A 20210-nucleotide genomic window follows, 5' to 3' on the forward strand; every position below is an offset into this window, starting at 1 on the left:
TCGTCAATAAGAAGGTCCAACGGATACAGTAAACCTCAAGTGAAACATCGTAATCTAAGACTGGACTCACATGAGAGGTTCAAATCATAGAAAGTTAGTGTGTCAGTCCTCTTGTTCTTAAGTCGGCATTGTGCCTTTTGTATTAAAATCGGATGCAATTTCTGGGTTTCATCGTCAATAAGAAGGTCCAACTGACATAGTAAACCTGAAGTGAAGCATCGGAATCTAAAACTGGACTCACAGGAGAGGTTCAAATCATAGAAAGTTAGAGTGTCAGTCCTCCTTTACTTAAGTGGGCATTGTGCCATTTGTATTAAATTCGGATGCAAATTCTGTGTTTCATCGTCCATAAGAAGGGCCAAGATATACAGTTAACCTGAAATGAAGCATCGGAATCTAAAACTGGACTCACAGCAGAGGTTCAAATTATAAAAAGTTAGAGTGTCAGTCCTCTTGTACTTAAGTTGGCATTGTGCCTTTTGTATTAAATTTTGATGCAATTTCTGTGTTTCATCGTCAATAAGGACGTCCACGGGATACAGTAAACTTGAAGTGAGGCATCGGAATCTAAAACTGGACTCAAAGCAGAGGTTCAAAGTATAGAAAGTTAGAGTGTCAGTCCTCTTGTGCTTAAGTCGGCATTGTGCCTCTTGTATTAAATACGGAAGCAATTTCTGTGTTTCATCGTCAATAAGAAGGTCCAAGGGATACAGTAAACCTGAAGTGAAGCATTGGAATCTAAAACTGGTCTCACAGCAGAGGTTCAAATTACAGAAAGCTAGTGTGCCAGTCCTCTTGTTCTTAAGTCGGCATGGGCCATTTATATTAAATTCGGATGCAAATTCTGTGTTTCATCGTCAATAAGAAGGTCCAAGGGATACAGTAAAACTGAGGTGAATCATCGGAATCTAAAACTGGACACACAGGAGAGGTTCAAATCATAGGGTGTGAGAGTGTCAGTCATCTTGTATTTAAGTCGGCATTGTGCATTTTGAATTTAATTCCGATGAAATTTCTGTGCTTCATCGTCAATAAGAAGGTCCAAGGGATGCAGTTAACCTGAAGTGAAGCAGCGGAATCTAAAACTGGACCCACAGGAGAGGTTCAAATCATAGAAAGTTAGAGTGTCAAACCTCTTGTACTTAAGTCGGCTTTGTGCCTTTTGTATAAAATTCGGATGCAATTTCTGTGTTTCTTCGTCAATAAGAAGGTTCAAGGGATACAGTAAACCTGAAGTGAAGCATCGACATCTAAAACGTGACTCACAGGAGGGGTTCAAATCATAGAAAGTTAGAGTGTCAGTCCTCCAGTACTTAAGTCATCATTGTGCCTTTTATATTAAATTCGGACGCGATTTCTGTGGTCCATCGTCATTAAGAAGGTCCAAGGGATACAGTAAACCTAAAGTGAAGCATCGGAATCTAAACTAGACTCACAGGAGGGGTTCAAATCATAGAAAGTTAGAGTGTCAGTCCTCTTGTACTTAAGTCGACATTGTGCGTTTTGAATTTAATTCGGATGCAATTTCTGTGCTTCATCGTCAATAATAAGGTCCAAGGGATACGGTAAAACTGAAGTGAAGCTTCGGAATCTAATTTTGACTCACAGGAGATGTTCAAATTATAGAAAGTTAGAGTGTCAGTCCTCTTGTACTTAAGTCGGCATTGTGCCTTTTGCATTAAATTCGGATGCAATTTCATTGTTTCATCGTCAATAAGCAGGTCCAAGGGATACAGTAAACCTGAAGTGGAGCATCGGAATCTAAAACTGGACTAACAGCAGAGGTTCAAATTTTAGTAAATTAGAGTGTCAGGCCTCTTGTGCTTAAGTCGGCATTGTGCCATTTGCAATATATTCGGATGCAATTTCTGTCTTTCATCGTCAATAAGAAGGTCCAAGCGATACAGTGAACCTGAAGTGAAGCATCGGAATCTAAAACTGGTCACACAGGAGAGGTTCAAATCATAGGGAGTGAGAGTGTCAGTCCTCTTGTACTTAAGTCGGCATTGTGCCTTTTGTATTATTTTGGATGCAATTTCTGTGTTTCATCGTCAGTAAAGAGGTCCAAGGGATTCAGTAAAACTGAAGTGAAGCATCGGAATCTAAAACTGGACACACAGGAGAGGTTCAAATCATAGGGAGTGAGAGTGTCTGTCCTCTTGTACTTAAGTCGGCATTGTGCATTTTGTATTACATTCGGATGCAATTTCTGTGTTTCAACGTAGATAAGAAGGTCAAAGGGATTCAGTAAACCTGAAGTGAAGCATCGGAATCTAAAACTGGACTCACAGGAGAGGTTCAAATCAAAGAAAGTTAGAGTGTCAGTCCTCTTGTACTTAAGTCGGCATTGTGCCTTTTGTATTAAATTCGGATGCAATTTCTGCGTTTCATCGTCAATAAGAGGGTCCAAGAGATACAGTCAACCTGAAGTGAAGCAGCGGAATCTAAAACTGGACACACAGGAGAGGTTCAAATCATAGGGAGTGAGAGTGTCAATCCTCTTGTACTTAAGTCGGCATTGTGCCTTTTGAATTTTATTCCGACGAAATTTCTGTGCTTCTTCGTCCATAAGAAGGTCCAAGGGATACAGTAAACCTAAAGTGAAACATCGGAATCTAGGACTGGACTCACAGGAGAGGTCCAAATGATAGAAAGTTAGAGTGTCAGTCGTCTTGTACTTAAGTCGGCATTGTGCCTCCTGTATTAAAATCGGATGCAATTTCTGTGTTTCATCGTCAATAAATGGTCCAAGGGATACAGTAAACCTGAAGTGAAGCATCGGAATCTAAAACTGGACTCACAGGAGAGGTTCAAATCATAGAAAGATAGAGTGTCAGTACTCTTGTACTTAAGTCGGCATTGTGCCATTTGTATTAAATTCGGACGCAATTTCTGTGTTTCATCGTCAATAAGAAGGTCCAAGGGATACAGTAATCCTCAAGTGAAGCATCAGAATCTAAAACTGGACTCAAAGGAGAGGTTCAAGTCATAGGAAGTTATAGTGTCAATCCTCTTGTACTTAAGTCGGTATTGTGCGTTTTGAATTTAATTCTGATGCAATTTCAGTGCTTCATCGTCAACAAGAAGGTCCAAGGGATACAGTAAACCTGAAGTGAATCTTCGCAATCTAAATTTGACTCACAGGAGAGGTTCAATTCATAGAAAGTTAGAGTGTCAGTCCTCTTGTACTTAAGTCGGCATTGTGCCATTTGTATTATATTCGGACGCAATTTCTGTGTTTCATCGTCAATAAGAAGGGCCAAGAGATACAGTAAACCTGAAGTGAAGCATCGGAATCTAAAACTGCACTCACAGCAGAGGTTCGAAGTATAGAAAGTTAGAGTGTCAGTCCTCTTGTACTTAAGTCGGCATTGTGCCTTTTGTATTAAATTCGGATGCAATTTCTGTGTTTCATCGTCAATAAGGAGGTCCACAGGATACAGTAAACTTGAAGTGAGGCATCGGAATCTAAAACTGGACTCACAGCAGAGGTTCAAATTATAGAAATTTAGAGTGTCAGTCCTCTTGTGCTTAAGTCGGCATTGTGGCTTTTGTATTAATTTCGGATGCAAATTCTGTGTTTCATCGTCAATAAGAAGGTCCAAGGGATACAGAAAAACTGTAGTCGAGCATCGGAATCTAAAAGTGGACTCACAGGAGAGGTTCAAATCATTGATTGTTGAAGAGTCAGTCCTCTTGTACTTAAGTCGGCATTGTTCTTTTTGTATTAAATTCGGATGCATTTTCTGTGTTTCATCGTCAATAAGAAGGTCTAAGGGATACAGTAAACCTGAAGTGAAGTATTGGAATCTAAGACTGGTCTCATAGGAAAGGTTCAGAACAAAAACAGTAAGAAGAGTCAGTCTTCTTGTACCTAAGTCGGCATTGTGCCTTTTGCATTAAATTCGGATGCAATTTCTGTGTTTCATCGTCAATAAGAGGGTCCAAGGGATACAGTAAACCTGAAGTGATGCATCGGAATCTAAAACCGGACTCACTGCAGAGGTTTAAATTATAGAAAGTTAGAGTGTCAGTCCACTTGTACTTAAGTCGGCATTGTGCCTTTTGTATTGTAATCGGATGCAATTTCTGTGTTTCATCGTCAATAAAAAGGTCCAAGGGATACAGTAAACCTGAAGTGAAGCATCGGAATCTAATACTGGACTAACTGGAGAGGTTCAAATCATAGAAAGTTAGAGTGTCAGTCCTCTTGTACTTAAGTCGAAATGGGCCTTTTGCATTAAATTCGGATGCAAATTCTGTGTTTCATCGTCAATAAGAAGGTCCAAGGGATACAGTAAACCTGAAGAGAATCATCGGAATCTAAAACTGGACTCACAGGAGAGGTTCATGTCATAGAAAGTTAGAGTGTCAGTCCTCTTGTACTTATCGGCATAGTGCTTTTGTATTATATTCGGATGCAATTTCTGTGTTTCATCGTCAATAAGAAGGTCCAAGGGATACAGTAAACCTGCAGTGAAGCATCGGAATCTCAAAACTCAACTCACAGGTGAGGTTCAAATCATAGAGAGTTAGTGTGTCAGTCCTCTTGTACTTAAGTCGGCATTGTGCCTTTTGTATTAAGTTCGGATGCAATTTCTGTGTTTCATCGTCAATAAGAAGGTCGAAGGGATACAGTAAATCTTAAGTGAAGCATCGGAATCTTAAACTGGACTCACAGGAGTGGTTTCAATCATAGGAAGTTAGAGTGTCAGTCCTCTTGTACTTAAGTCGCATTTTGCCTTTTGTATTAAATTCGGATGCAATTTCTGAGTTTCATCGTCAATAAGGAGGTCCACGGGATACGGCAAACCTCAAGTGAAGCATCGGAATCTAAAACTGGACTCACAGGAGGGGTTCAAATCATTGAAAATTACAGTGTCAGTCCTCTTGTACTTAAGTCGGCATTGTGCATTTTGAATTTAATTCCGATGCAATATCTGTGCTTCATCGTCAACAAGAAGGTCCAAGGGATGGGGTAACCTGAAGTGAATCTTCGGAATCTAAATTTGACTCACAGGAGAGGTTCAATTCATAGATATTTAGAGTGTCAGTCCTCTTGTACTTAAGTCGGCATTGTGCCATTTGTATTAAATTCGGGAGCAATTTCTGTGTTTCATCGTCAATAAGAAGGTCCAAGAGATACAGTAAACCTGAAGTGAAGCTTCGGAATCTAAAGCTGGACTCACAGCAGAGGGTCAAATTATAGAAAGTTAGAGTGTCAGTCCACTTGTACTTAAGTCGCATTTTGCCTTTTGTATTACATTCGGATGCAATTTCTGAGTTTCATCGTCAATAAGGAGGTCCACGGGATACAGTAAACCTGAAGTGAGGCATCGGAAACTGAAACTGGACTCACAGCAGAGGTCCAAATGGTTGTAAGTTAGAGTGTTAGTCCTCTTGTGCTTAAGTCAGCATTGTGCCTTTTGAATTAAATTCGGATGCAAATTCTGTGTTTCATCGTCAATAAGAAGGTCCAAGGGGTACAGTAAAACTATAGTGAAGCATCGGAATCTAAAACTGGACTGACAGGAGAGGTTCAAATCATTGATTGTTAAAGTGTCAGTCCACTTGTACTTTAGTCGGCATTGTGCCTTTTGTATTAAATTCGGATGCAATTTCTGTGATTCATCGTCAATAAGAAGGTCCAAGGGATACAGTAAACCTGAAGTGAAGCATCGGAATCTAAAACCGGACTCACTGCAGAGGTTCAAATTATAGAAAATTTGAGTGTCAGTCCTCTTGTACTTAAGTCGGCATTGTGCATTTTGTATTATAATTGGATGCAATTTCTGTTGCATCGTCAATAACAAGGTCCAAGGGATACAGTAAACCTGAAGTGAAGCATTGGAATCTAATACTGGACTAACAGGAGAGGTTCAAATCATAGATAGTTAGAGTGTCAATCCTCTTGTACTTAAGTCGGAATGGGCCTTTTGTATTAAATTCGGATGCAAATTCTGTGTTTCATCGTCAACAAGAAGGCCCAAGGGATACAGTAAACCTGAAGTGAGCCATCGGAATCTAAAACTGGACTCACAGGAGAGGTTCATGTCATAGAAAGTTAGAGTGTCAGTCCTCTTGTACTTAAGTCGGCATTGTGCTTTTGTATTAAATTCGGATGCAATTTCTGTGTTTCATCGTCAATAAGAAGGTCCAAGGGATACAGTAAACCTGAAGTGAAGCATCAGAATCTAAAACTGGACACACAGGAGAGGTTCAAATCATAGGGAGTGAGAGTGTCAGTCCTCTTGTACTTAAGTCGGCATTGTGCTTTTGTATTAAATTCGGATGCACTTTCTGTGTCTCATCGTCGATAAGACGGTCCAAGGGATACAGTAAACCTGAAGTGAAGCATCGGAATCTAAAATCGGACTCACTGCAGAGGTTCAAATTATAGAAAGTTAGAGTGTCAGTCCTGTTGTACTTAAGTCGGCTTTGTGCCATTTGTATTCAATTCGGATGCAATTTCTGTGTTTCATCGTCAATAAGAAGGTCCAAGAGATACAGTAAACCTGAAGTGAAGCATCGGAATCTAAAACTGGACTCGCAGGAGAGGTTCAAATCATAGAAAGTTAGAGTGTCAGTCCTCTTGTACTTAAGTCGGCATTGTGCTTTTGTATGAAATTCGGATGCAATTACTGTGTTTAATCGTCAATAAGAAGGTCCAAGGCATACAGTAAACCTGAAGTGAAGCATCGGAATCTAAGACTGGTCTCACAGGAATGGTTCAAAGCAAAGACAGTAAGAAGAGTCAGTCTTCTTGTACTTAAGTCGGCATTGTGCCTTTTGTATTAAATTCGGATGCAATTTCGGTGTTTCATCGTCACTAAGAAGGTCCAAGGGATACAGTGAACCTGAAGCGAAGCATCGGAATCTAAAACTGGACTCACAGCAGAGGTACAAATTATAGTAAGTCAGAGTGTCAGTCCTCTTGTACATAAGCCGGCATTGCGCCTTTTGTATTAAATTCGGATGCAATTTCTGTGTTTCATCATCTATAAAAGGTTCAAGGGGTACAGTAAACCTGAAGTGAAGTATCGGAATCTAAAACTGGACTAACAGGAGAGGTTCATATCACAGAAAGTTAGAGTGTCAAACCTCTTGTACTTAAGTCTGCTTTGTGCCTTTTGTATTAATTTCGGATGCAATTTTTGTGTTTCATCGTCAATAAGAAGGTCCACGGGATACAGAAAACCTGAAGTGAAGCATCGGAATCTAAAACTGGACTCACAGGAGAGGTTCAAATCATAGATAGTTAGAGTGTCAGTCCTCTTGTACTTAAGTCAGCATTGTGCCTTTTGTATTAAATTCGGATGCAAATTCTGTGTTTCATCGTCAATAAGAAGGTCCAAGGGATACAGTAAACCTGAAGTGAAGCATCGGAATCTAAAACTTTACTCACAGGGGAGGTTCAAATCATAGAAAGTTAGAGTGTCAGTCCTCTTGTACTTATGTCGGCATTGTGCTTTTGTATTAAATTAGGATGCAATTTCTGTGTTTCATCGTCAATAAGAGGGTCCAAGGGATACAGTAAACCTGAAGTGAAGCATCGGAATCTAAAACTGGACTCACAGGAGAGGTTCAAATCATAGAAAGTTAGAGGGTCAGTCATCTAGTACTTAAGTCGGCATTATGACTTTTGTATTAAATTCGGATGCTATTTCTGTATTTCATCGTCAATAAGAAGGTCCAAGGTATACTGTAAACCTGAAGTGAAGCATCGGAATCTAAAACTGGACTCACAGGAGAGGTTCAAATCATAGAAAGTTAGAGTGTCAGTCGTCTTGTACTTATGTCGTCATTGTGCCTTTTGTATTAAATTCGGACGCAATTTCGTGGGTTTTATCGTCAATAAGAAAGTCCAAGGTATACAGTAAACCTGAAGTGAAGCATCGGAATCTAAAACTGCACTCACAGGAGATGTTCAAATCATAGAAAGTTAGAGTGTAAGTCATCTAGTACTTAAGTCGGCATTATGACTTTTGTATTAAATTCGGATGCTATTTCTGTATTTCATCGTCAATAAGAAGGTCCAAGGTATACTGTAAACCTGAAGTGAAGCATCGGAATCTAAAACTGCACTCACAGGAGAGGTTCAAATCATAGAAAGTTAGAGTGTAAGTCCTCTTGTACTTAAATCGGCATTGTGCCTTTTGTATTAAATTCGGATGCTATTTCTGTATTTTATCGTCAATAAGAAGGTCCAAAGTATACAGTATACCTGAAGTGAAGCATCGGGATCTAAAACTGGACTCACAGGGGAGGTTCAAATCATAGAAAGTTAGAGTGTCAGTCCTCTTGTACTTAAATCGGCATTGTGCCTTTTGTACTAAATTCGGATGCTATTTCTGTATTTCATCGTCAATAAGAAGGTCCAAAGTAAACAGTATACCTGAAGTGAAGCATCGGGATCTAAAACTGGACTCACAGGAGAGGTTCAAATCATAGAAAGTTAGAGTGTCAGTCTTCTTGTACTTATGTCGTCATTGTGCCTTTTGTATTAAATTCGGACGCAATTTCGTGGGTTTTATCGTCAATAAGAAGGTCCAAGGTATACAGTAAACCTGAAGTGAAGCATCGGAATCTAAAACTGCACTCACAGGAGAGGTTCAAATCATAGAAAGTTAGAGTGTAAGTCCTCTTGTACCTAAGTCGGCATTGTGCCTTTTGTATTATGTTCGAATGCTATTTCTGTGTTTCATCGTCAATAAGAAGGTCCAAAGTATACAGTAAACCTGAAGTGAAGCATCGGAATCTAAAACTGGACTCACAGGAGAGGTTCAAATCATAGAAAGTTAGAGTGTTAGTACTCTAGTACTTAAGTCGGCACTGTGCCTTTTGTATTAAATTCGGATGCAATTTCTGTGTCACATCGTCAATAAGAACGTCCAAGGTATACAGTAAACCTGAAGTGAAGCAGCGGAATGTAAAACTGGACTCACAAGAGAGGTTCAAATCACAGAAAGTTAAAGTGTCAGTCCTCTTGTACTTAAGTCGGCATTGTGCCTTTTGTATTAAATTCGGATGCAATTTCTGTGTTTGATCGTCAATAAGAAGGTCCTAAGATTACAGTAAAGCTGAAGTGTAGCATCGGAATCTAACACTGGACTCACAGGGGAGGTTCAAATCATCGAAAGTTAGAGTGTCAGTCCTCTTGTACTTAAGCCGCCATTGTGCCTTTTGTATTAAATTCGGATGCAATTTCTGTGTTTCATCGTCAATGTGAAGGCCGAAGGTATACAGTAAACATGATGTGAAGCATCGGAATCTAAAACTGGACTCACAGGAGAGGTTCAAATCATAGAAACTTAGAGTGTTAGTCCTCTTGTACACAAGTCGGCATTGTGCCTTTTGTATTAAATTCGGACGCAATTTCGTGGGTTTTATCGTCAATAAGAAGGTCCAAGGTATACTGTAAACCTGAAGTGAAGCATCGGAATCTAAAACTGCACTCACAGGAGAGGTTCAAATCATAGAAAGTTAGAGTGTAAGTCCTCTTGTACTTAAATCGGCATTGTGCCTTTTGTATTAAATTCGGATGCTATTTCTGTATTTCATCGTCAATAAGAAGGTCCAAAGTATACAGTATACCTGAAGTGAAGCATCGGGATCTAAAACTGGACTCACAGGGGAGGTTCAAATCATAGAAAGTTAGAGTGTCAGTCCTCTTGTACTTAAATCGGCATTGTGCCTTTTGTACTAAATTCGGATGCTATTTCTGTATTTCATCGTCAATAAGAAGGTCCAAAGTAAACAGTATACCTGAAGTGAATCATCGGGATCTAAAACTGGACTCACAGGAGAGGTTCAAATCATAGAAAGTTAGAGTGTCAGTCTTCTTGTACTTATGTCGTCATTGTGCCTTTTGTATTAAATTCGGACGCAATTTCGTGGGTTTTATCGTCAATAAGAAGGTCCAAGGTATACAGTAAACCTGAAGTGAAGCATCGGAATCTAAAACTGCACTCACAGGAGAGGTTCAAATCATAGAAAGTTAGAGTGTAAGTCCTCTTGTACCTAAGTCGGCATTGTGCCTTTTGTATTATGTTCGAATGCTATTTCTGTGTTTCATCGTCAATAAGAAGGTCCAAAGTATACAGTAAACCTGAAGTGAAGCATCGGAATCTAAAACTGGACTCACAGGAGAGGTTCAAATCATAGAAAGTTAGAGTGTTAGTACTCTTGTACTTAAGTCGGCACTGTGCCTTTTGTATTAAATTCGGATGCAATTTCTGTGTCACATCGTCAATAAGAACGTCCAAGGTATACAGTAAACCTGAAGTGAAGCAGCGGAATGTAAAACTGGACTCACAAGAGAGGTTCAAATCACAGAAAGTTAAAGTGTCAGTCCTCTTGTACTTAAGTCAGCATTGTGCCTTTTGTATTAAATTTGGATGCAATTTCTGTGTTTCATCGTCAATAAGAAGGTCCAGGGTATACAGTAAACCTGAAGTGAAGCATCGGAATCTAAAACTGGTCTCACAGGAGAGCTTCAAATCTTAGATAGTTAGAGTGTCAGTCCTCTTTTACTTAGGTCGGCATTGTGCCTTTTGTATTAAATTCAGATGCAATTTCTGTGTTACATCGTCAATAAGAAGGTCCAAGGGATACAGTAAACCTGAAGAGAAGCATCGGAATCTAAAACTGGACTCACAGGAGAGGTTCAAATCATAGAAAGTTAGAGGGTCAGTCATCTAGTACTTAAGTCGGCATTATGACTTTTGTATTAAATTCGGATGCTATTTCTGTATTTCATCGTCAATAAGAAGGTCCAAGGTATACTGTAAACCTGAAGTGAAGCATCGGAATCTAAAACTGGACTCACAGGAGAGGTTCAAATCATAGAAAGTTAGAGTGTCAGTCCTCTTGTACTTAAGTCGGCATTGTGACTTTTGTTTTAAATTCGGATGCAATTTCTGTGTTTCATCGTCAATAAGAAGGTCCAAGGTATACAGTAAAACTGAAGTGAAGCATCGGAATCTAAAACTGGACTCACAGGAGAGGTTCAATTCATAGAAAGTTAAAATGTCAGTCCTCTTGTACTTATGTCGTCATTCTGCCTTTTGTATTAAATTCGGATGCAATTTCTGTGTTTCATCGTCAATAAGAAGGTCCAAGGTATACAGTAAACCTGAAGTGAAGCATCGGAATCTAAAACTGCACTCACAGGAGAGGTTCAAATCATAGCAAGTTAGAGTGTCAGTCCTCTTGTACTTAAGTCGGCATTGTGCATTTTGTATTAAAATCGGATGCAATTTCTGTGTTACATCGTCAATAAGAAGGTCCAAGGTATACAGTAAACCTGAAGTGAAGCATCGGGATCTAAAACTGGACTCACAGGATAGGTTCAAATCATAGAAAGTTAGAGTGTCAGACCTCTTGTACTTATGTCGTCATTGTGCCTTTTGTATTAAATTCGGATGAAATTTCTGTGTTTCATCGTCAACAAGAAGGTCCAAGGTAAACAGTAAACCTGAAGTGATGCATCGAAATCTAAATCTGCACTCACAGAAGAGATTCAAATAACAGAAAATTAGAGTGTTAGTACTCTTGTACTTAAGTCAGCATTGTGCCTTTTGTATTAAATTTGGATGCAATTTCTGTGTTTCATCGTCAATAAGAAGGTCCTAGGATTACAGTAAACCTGAAGTGTAGCATCGGAATCTAACACTGGACTCACAGGGGTGGTTCAAATCATCGAAAGTTAGAGTGTCAGTCCTCATGTACTTAAGTCGGCATTGTGCCTTTTGTTTTAAATTCGGATGCAATTTCTGTGTTTCATCGTCAATAAGAAGGTCCAAGGTATACAGTAAACCTGAAGTGAAGCATCGGAATCTAAAACTGGACTGACAGGAGACGTTCAAATCATAGAAAGTTAGAGTGTTAGTACTCTTGTACTTAAGTCAGCATTGTGCCTTTTGTATTAAATTTGGATGCAATTTCTGTGTTTCATCGTCAATAAGAAGGTCCAGGGTATACAGTAAACCTGAAGTGAAGCATCGGAATCTAAAACTGGTCTCACAGGAGAGCTTCAAATCTTAGATAGTTAGAGTGTCAGTCCTCTTTTACTTAGGTCGGCATTGTGCCTTTTGTATTAAATTCAGATGCAATTTCTGTGTTACATCGTCAATAAGAAGGTCCAAGGGATACAGTAAACCTGAAGAGAAGCATCGGAATCTAAAACTGGACTCACAGGAGAAGTTCAAATCATAGAAAGTTAGAGGGTCAGTCATCTAGTACTTAAGTCGGCATTATGACTTTTGTATTAAATTCGGATGCTATTTCTGTATTTCATCGTCAATAAGAAGGTCCAAGGTATACTGTAAACCTGAAGTGAAGCATCGGAATCTAAAACTGGACTCACAGGAGAGGTTCAAATCATAGAAAGTTAGAGTGTCAGTCCTCTTGTACTTAAGTCGGCATTGTGACTTTTGTTTTAAATTCGGATGCAATTTCTGTGTTTCATCGTCAATAAGAAGGTCCAAGGTATACAGTAAAACTGAAGTGAAGCATCGGAATCTAAAACTGGACTCACAGGAGAGGTTCAATTCATAGAAAGTTAAAATGTCAGTCCTCTTGTACTTATGTCGTCATTCTGCCTTTTGTATTAAATTCGGATGCAATTTCTGTGTTTCATCGTCAATAAGAAGGTCCAAGGTATACAGTAAACCTGAAGTGAAGCATCGGAATCTAAAACTGCACTCACAGGAGAGGTTCAAATCATAGCAAGTTAGAGTGTCAGTCCTCTTGTACTTAAGTCGGCATTGTGCATTTTGTATTAAAATCGGATGCAATTTCTGTGTTACATCGTCAATAAGAAGGTCCAAGGTATACAGTAAACCTGAAGTGAAGCATCGGGATCTAAAACTGGACTCACAGGATAGGTTCAAATCATAGAAAGTTAGAGTGTCAGACCTCTTGTACTTATGTCGTCATTGTGCCTTTTGTATTAAATTCGGATGAAATTTCTGTGTTTCATCGTCAACAAGAAGGTCCAAGGTAAACAGTAAACCTGAAGTGATGCATCGAAATCTAAATCTGCACTCACAGAAGAGATTCAAATAACAGAAAATTAGAGTGTCAGTCCTCTTGTACTTAAGTCGGCATTGTGCCTTTTGTATTAAATTCGAATGCAATATCTGTGTTACATCGTCAATAAGAAGGTCCAAGGGATACAATAAACCTGAAGTGAAGCATCGGAATCTAAAACTGGACTCACAGGAGAGGTTCAAATCATAGAAAGTTAGAGTGTTAGTACTCTTGTACTTAAGTCGGCATTTTGCCTTTTGTATAAAATTCGGATGCTATTTCTGTGTTTCATCGTCAATAAGAAGGTCCAAGGTATACAGTAAACCTGAAGTGAAGCATCCGAATCTAAAACTGGACTCACAGGAGAGGTTCAAATCATAGAAAGTTAGAGTGTTAGTACTCTTTTACTTAAGTCGGCATTGTGCCTTTAGTATTAAATTCGGATGCAATTTCTGTGTTTCATAGTCAAGAAGAAGGTCCAAGGGATACAGTTAACCTGAAGTGAAGCATCTTAATCTAAAACTGGACTCACAGGAGAGGTTCAAATCACAGAAAGTTAGAGTGTCAGTCCTATTGTACTTAAGTCATCATTGTGCCTTTTGTATTAAATTCGGATACAATTTCTATGTTTCATCGTCAATAAGAAGTTCCTAGGATTACAGTAAACCTGAAGTGTAGCATCGGAATCTAACACTGGACTCAGAGGGGAGGTTCAAATCATCGAAAGTTAGAGTGTCAGTCCTCTTGTACTTAAGTCGGCATTGTGCCTTTTGTTTTAAATTCGGATGCAATTTCTGTGTTTCATCGTCAATAAGAAGGTCCAAGGTATACAGTAAACCTGAAGTGAAGCATCGGAATCTAAAACTGGACTCACAGGAGACGTTTAAATCATAGAAAGTTAGAGTGTTAGTACTCTTGTACTTAAGTCGGCACTGTGCCTTTTGTTTTAAATTTGGATGCAATTTCTGTGTTTCATCGTCAATAAGAAGGTCCAGGGTATACAGTATACCTGAAGTGAAGCATCGGAATCTAAAACTGGACTCACAAGAGAGCTTCAAATCATAGACAGTTAGAGTGTCAGTCTTCTTGTACTTATGTCGTCATTGTGCCTTTTGTATTAAATTCGGATGCAATCTCTGTGTTTCATCGTCAATAAGAAGGTCCAAGGTATACAGTAAACCTGAAGCGAAGCATCGGAATCTAAAACTGCACTCACAGGAGACTGTCACATCATAGAAAATTAGAGTGTCAGTCCTCTTGTACTTAGGTCGGCATTGTGCCTTTTGTATTAAGTTCGGATGCAATTTCTGTGTTACATCGTCAATAAGAAGGTCCAAGGGATACAGTAAACCTGAAGTGAAGCATCGGAATCTAAAACTGGACTCACAGGAGAGGTTCAAATCATAGAAAGTTAGAGGGTCAGTCATCTTGTACTTAAGTCGGCATTATGCCTTTTGTATTAAATTCGGACGCTATTTCTGTATTTCATCGTCAATAAGAAGGTCCAAGATATACAGTAAACCTGAAGTGAAGCATCCGAATCTAAAACTGGACTCACAGGAGAGGTTCAAATCATAGAAAGTTAGAGTGTCAGTCCTCTTGTACTTAAGTCGGCATTGTGCCTTTTGTTTTAAATTCGGATGCAATTTCTGTGTTTCATCGTCAATAAGAAGGTCCAAGGTATACAGTAAACCTGAAGTGAAGCATCGGAATCTAAAACTGGACTCACAGGAGAGGTTCAAATAATAGAAAGTTAGAGTGTCAGTCCTCTTGTACTTATGTCGTCATTGTGCCTTTTGTATTAAATTCGGATGCAATTTCTGTGTTTCATCGTCAATAAGAAGGTCCAAGGTATACAGTAAACCTGAAGTGAAACATCGGAATCTAAAACTGCACTCACAGGAGAGGTTCAAATCATAGAAGGTTAGAGTGTCAGTCCTCTTGTACTTAAGTCGGCATTGTGCCTTTTGTATTAAAATCGGATGCAATTTCTGTGTTACATCGTCAATAAGAATGTCCAAGGGATACAGTAAACCTGAAGTGAAGCATCGGAAGCTAAAACTGGACTCACAGGAGAGGTTCAAATCATAGATAGTTAGAGGGTCAGTCATCTTGTACTTAAGTCGGCATTGTGCCTTTTGTATTAAATTCGGATGCTATTTCTGTATTTCATCGTCAATAAGAAGGTCCGAGGTATACAGTAAACCTGAAGTGAAGCATCGGAATCTAAAACTGGACTCACAGGAGAGGTTCAAATCATATAAAGTTAGTGTCAGTCCTCTTGTACTTATGTCGTCATTGTGCCTTTTGTATTAAATTCGGATGCAATTTCGTGGGTTTCATCGTCAATAAGAAGGTCCAAGGTATACAGTAAACCTCACTCACAGGAGAGGTTCAAATCATAGAAAGTTAGAGTGTCAGTCCTCTTGTACTGAAGTCGGCATAGTGCCTTTTGTATTAAATTCGGATGCAATTTCTGTGTTACATCGTCAAAAGAAGGTCCAAGGGATACAGTAAACCTGAAGTGAAGCATCGGAATCTAAAACTGGACGCACAGGAGAGGTTCAAATCATAGAAAGTTAGAGGGTCAGTCATCTTGTACTTAAGTCGGCATTGTGCCTTTTGTATTAAATTCGGATGCAATTTCTGTATTTCATCGTCAATAAGAAGGTCCAAGGTATACAGTAAACCTGATGTCAAGCATCGGAATCTAAAACTGGACTCACAGGATGGTTCAAATCATAGAAAGTTAGAGTGTCAGTCCTCTTGTACCTAAGTCGGCATTGTGCCTTTAGTTTTAAATTCGAATGCAATTTCTGTGTTTCATCGTCAATAAGAAGGGCCAAGGGATACAGTAAACTTGAAGTGAGGCATCGGAATCTAAAACTGGACTCACAGCAGAGGTTCATAATATGGAAAGTTGGAGTGTCAACCCTCTTGTGCTTAAGTCGGCATTGTGCCTTTTGTATTAAATTCGGATGCAATTTCTGTGTTTCATCGTCAACAAGAAGGTCCAAGGGATACAGTAAACCTCAAGTGAAGCATTGGAATCTAAGACTTGTCTCACTGGAAAGGATCAAAACATAGACAGTAAGAAGAGTCAGTCTTCTTGTACTTAAGTCGGCATTGTGCCTTTTGCATTAAATTCGGATGCAATTTCAGTATTTCATCGTCAATAAGAAGGTCCAAGGGATACAATAAACCTGAAGTGAAGCATTGGAATCTAAAACTGGACTCACAGCAGAGGTTCAAATTATAGAAAGTTAGAGTGTCTGTGCTCTTGTACTTAAGTCGGCATTATGCCTATTGTATTATATTGGGATGCAATTTTTGTGATTCATCGTCAATAAGGAGGTCCAAGGGATACAGTGAACCTGAAGTGAAGCATCGGAATCTAAAACTGGATTCACAGGAGATGTTCAGACCATCGAGAGTTAGAGTGTCAGTCCTCTTGTACTTATGTCGGCATTGTGCCTTTTGTATTTAATTCGGATGCAATTTCTGCGTTTCATAGTCAAGAAGAAGGTCCAAGGGATACAGTTAACCTGAAGTGAAGCATCTTAATCTAAAACTGGACTCACAGGAGAGGTTCAAATCACAGAAAGTTAGAGTGTCAGTCCTATTGTACTTAAGTCATCATTGTGCCTTTTGTATTAAATTCGGATACAATTTCTATGTTTCATCGTCAATAAGAAGTTCCTAGGATTACAGTAAACCTGAAGTGTAGCATCGGAATCTAACATTGGACTCAGAGGGGAGGTTCAAATCATCGAAAGTTAGAGTGTCAGTCCTCTTGTACTTAAGTCGGCATTGTGCCTTTTGTTTTAAATTCGGATGCAATTTCTGTGTTTCATCGTCAATAAGAAGGTCCAAGGTATACAGTAAACCTGAAGTGAAGCATCGGAATCTAAAACTGGACTCACAGGAGACGTTTAAATCATAGAAAGTTAGAGTGTTAGTACTCTTGTACTTAAGTCGGCACTGTGCCTTTTGTATTAAATTTGGATGCAATTTCTGTGTTTCATCGTCAATAAGAAGGTCCAGGGTATACAGTATACCTGAAGTGAAGCATCGGAATCTAAAACTGGACTCACAAGAGAGCTTCAAATCATAGACAGTTAGAGTGTCAGTCTTCTTGTACTTATGTCGTCATTGTGCCTTTTGTATTAAATTCGGATGCAATCTCTGTGTTTCATCGTCAATAAGAAGGTCCAAGGTATACAGTAAACCTGAAGCGAAGCATCGGAATCTAAAACTGCACTCACAGGAGAGGGTCACATCATAGAAAATTAGAGTGTCAGTCCTCTTGTACTTAGGTCGGCATTGTGCCTTTTGTATTAAGTTCGGATGCAATTTCTGTGTTACATCGTCAATAAGAAGGTCCAAGGGATACAGTAAACCTGAAGTGAAGCATCGGAATCTAAAACTGGACTCACAGGAGAGGTTCAAATCATAGAAAGTTAGAGGGTCAGTCATCTTGTACTTAAGTCGGCATTATGCCTTTTGTATTAAATTCGGACGCTATTTCTGTATTTCATCGTCAATAAGAAGGTCCAAGGTATACAGTAAACCTGAAGTGAAGCATCCGAATCTAAAACTGGACTCACAGGAGAGGTTCAAATCATAGAAAGTTAGAGTGTCAGTCCTCTTGTACTTAAGTCGGCATTGTGCCTTTTGTTTTAAATTCGGATGCAATTTCTGTGTTTCATCGTCAATAAGAAGGTCCAAGGTATACAGTAAACCTGAAGTGAAGCATCGGAATCTAAAACTGGACTCACAGGAGAGGTTCAAATAATAGAAAGTTAGAGTGTCAGTCCTCTTGTACTTATGTCGTCATTGTGCCTTTTGTATTAAATTCGGATGCAATTTCTGTGTTTCATCGTCAATAAGAAGGTCCAAGGTATACAGTAAACCTGAAGTGAAACATCGGATTCTAAAACTGCACTCACAGGAGAGGTTCAAATCATAGAAAGTTAGAGTGTCAGTCCTCTTGTACTTAAGTCGGCATTGTGCCTTTTGTATTAAAATCGGATGCAATTTCTGTGTTACATCGTCAATAAGAATGTCCAAGGGATACAGTAAACCTGAAGTGAAGCATCGGAAGCTAAAACTGGACTCACAGGAGAGGTTCAAATCATAGATAGTTAGAGGGTCAGTCATCTTGTACTTAAGTCGGCATTGTGCCTTTTGTATTAAATTCGGATGCTATTTCTGTATTTCATCGTCAATAAGAAGGTCCGAGGTATACAGTAAACCTGAAGTGAAGCATCGGAATCTAAAACTGGACTCACAGGAGAGGTTCAAATCATATAAAGTTAGTGTCAGTCCTCTTGTACTTATGTCGTCATTGTGCCTTTTGTATTAAATTCGGATGCAATTTCGTGGGTTTCATCGTCAATAAGAAGGTCCAAGGTATACAGTAAACCTCACTCACAGGAGAGGTTCAAATCATAGAAAGTTAGAGTGTCAGTCCTCTTGTACTGAAGTCGGCATAGTGCCTTTTGTATTAAATTCGGATGCAATTTCTGTGTTACATCGTCAAAAGAAGGTCCAAGGGATACAGTAAACCTGAAGTGAAGCATCGGAATCTAAAACTGGACGCACAGGAGAGGTTCAAATCACAGAAAGTTAGAGGGTCAGTCATCTTGTACTTAAGTCGGCATTGTGCCTTTTGTATTAAATTCGGATGCAATTTCTGTATTTCATCGTCAATAAGAAGGTCCAAGGTATACAGTAAACCTGATGTCAAGCATCGGAATCTAAAACTGGACTCACAGGATGGTTCAAATCATAGAAAGTTAGAGTGTCAGTCCTCTTGTACCTAAGTCGGCATTGTGCCTTTAGTTTTAAATTCGAATGCAATTTCTGTGTTTCATCGTCAATAAGAAGGGCCAAGGGATACAGTAAACTTGAAGTGAGGCATCGGAATCTAAAACTGGACTCACAGCAGAGGTTCATAATATGGAAAGTTGGAGTGTCAACCCTCTTGTGCTTAAGTCGGCATTGTGCCTTTTGTATTAAATTCGGATGCAAATTCTGTGTTTCATCGTCAATAAGAAGGCCCAAGGGATACAGTAAAACTGTAGTGAAGCAACGGAATCTAAAACTGGACTCAAAGGAGAGGTTCAAATCCTTGAATGTTAACGTGTCAGTCCTCTTTTACTTAAGTCCGCATTGTGCCTTTTGTATTAAATACGGATGCAATTTCTGTGTTTCATCGTCAACAAGAAGGTCCAAGGGATACAGTAAACCTCAAGTGAAGCATTGGAATCTAAGACTTGTCTCACTGGAAAGGATCAAAACATAGACAGTAAGAAGAGTCAGTCTTCTTGTACTTAAGTCGGCATTGTGCCTTTTGTATTAAATTCGGATGCAAATTCTGTGTTTCATCGTCAATAAGAAGGTCCAAGGTATACAGTAAACCTGAAGTGAAGCATCGGAATCTAAAACTGGACTCACAGGAGACGTTTAAATCATAGAAAGTTAGAGTGTTAGTACTCTTGTACTTAAGTCGGCACTGTGCCTTTTGTATTAAATTTGGATTCAATTTCTGTGTTTCATCGTCAATAAGAAGGTCCAGGGTATACAGTATACCTGAAGTGAAGCATCGGAATCTAAAACTGGACTCACAAGAGAGCTTCAAATCATAGACAGTTAGAGTGTCAGTCTTCTTGTACTTATGTCGTCATTGTGCCTTTTGTATTAAATTCGGATGCAATCTCTGTGTTTCATCGTCAATAAGAAGGTCCAAGGTATACAGTAAACCTGAAGCGAAGCATCGGAATCTAAAACTGCACTCACAGGAGAGGGTCACATCATAGAAAATTAGAGTGTCAGTCCTCTTGTACTTAGGTCGGCATTGTGCCTTTTGTATTAAGTTCGGATGCAATTTCTGTGTTACATCGTCAATAAGAAGGTCCAAGGGATACAGTAAACCTGAAGTGAAGCATCGGAATCTAAAACTGGACTCACAGGAGAGGTTCAAATCATAGAAAGTTAGAGGGTCAGTCATCTTGTACTTAAGTCGGCATTATGCCTTTTGTATTAAATTCGGACGCTATTTCTGTATTTCATCGTCAATAAGAAGGTCCAAGGTATACAGTAAACCTGAAGTGAAGCATCCGAATCTAAAACTGGACTCACAGGAGAGGTTCAAATCATAGAAAGTTAGAGTGTCA

This window comes from Schistocerca americana, chromosome 3 (genome assembly GCF_021461395.2).
Source record: "Schistocerca americana isolate TAMUIC-IGC-003095 chromosome 3, iqSchAmer2.1, whole genome shotgun sequence".
NCBI lineage: Eukaryota > Metazoa > Arthropoda > Insecta > Orthoptera > Acrididae > Schistocerca > Schistocerca americana.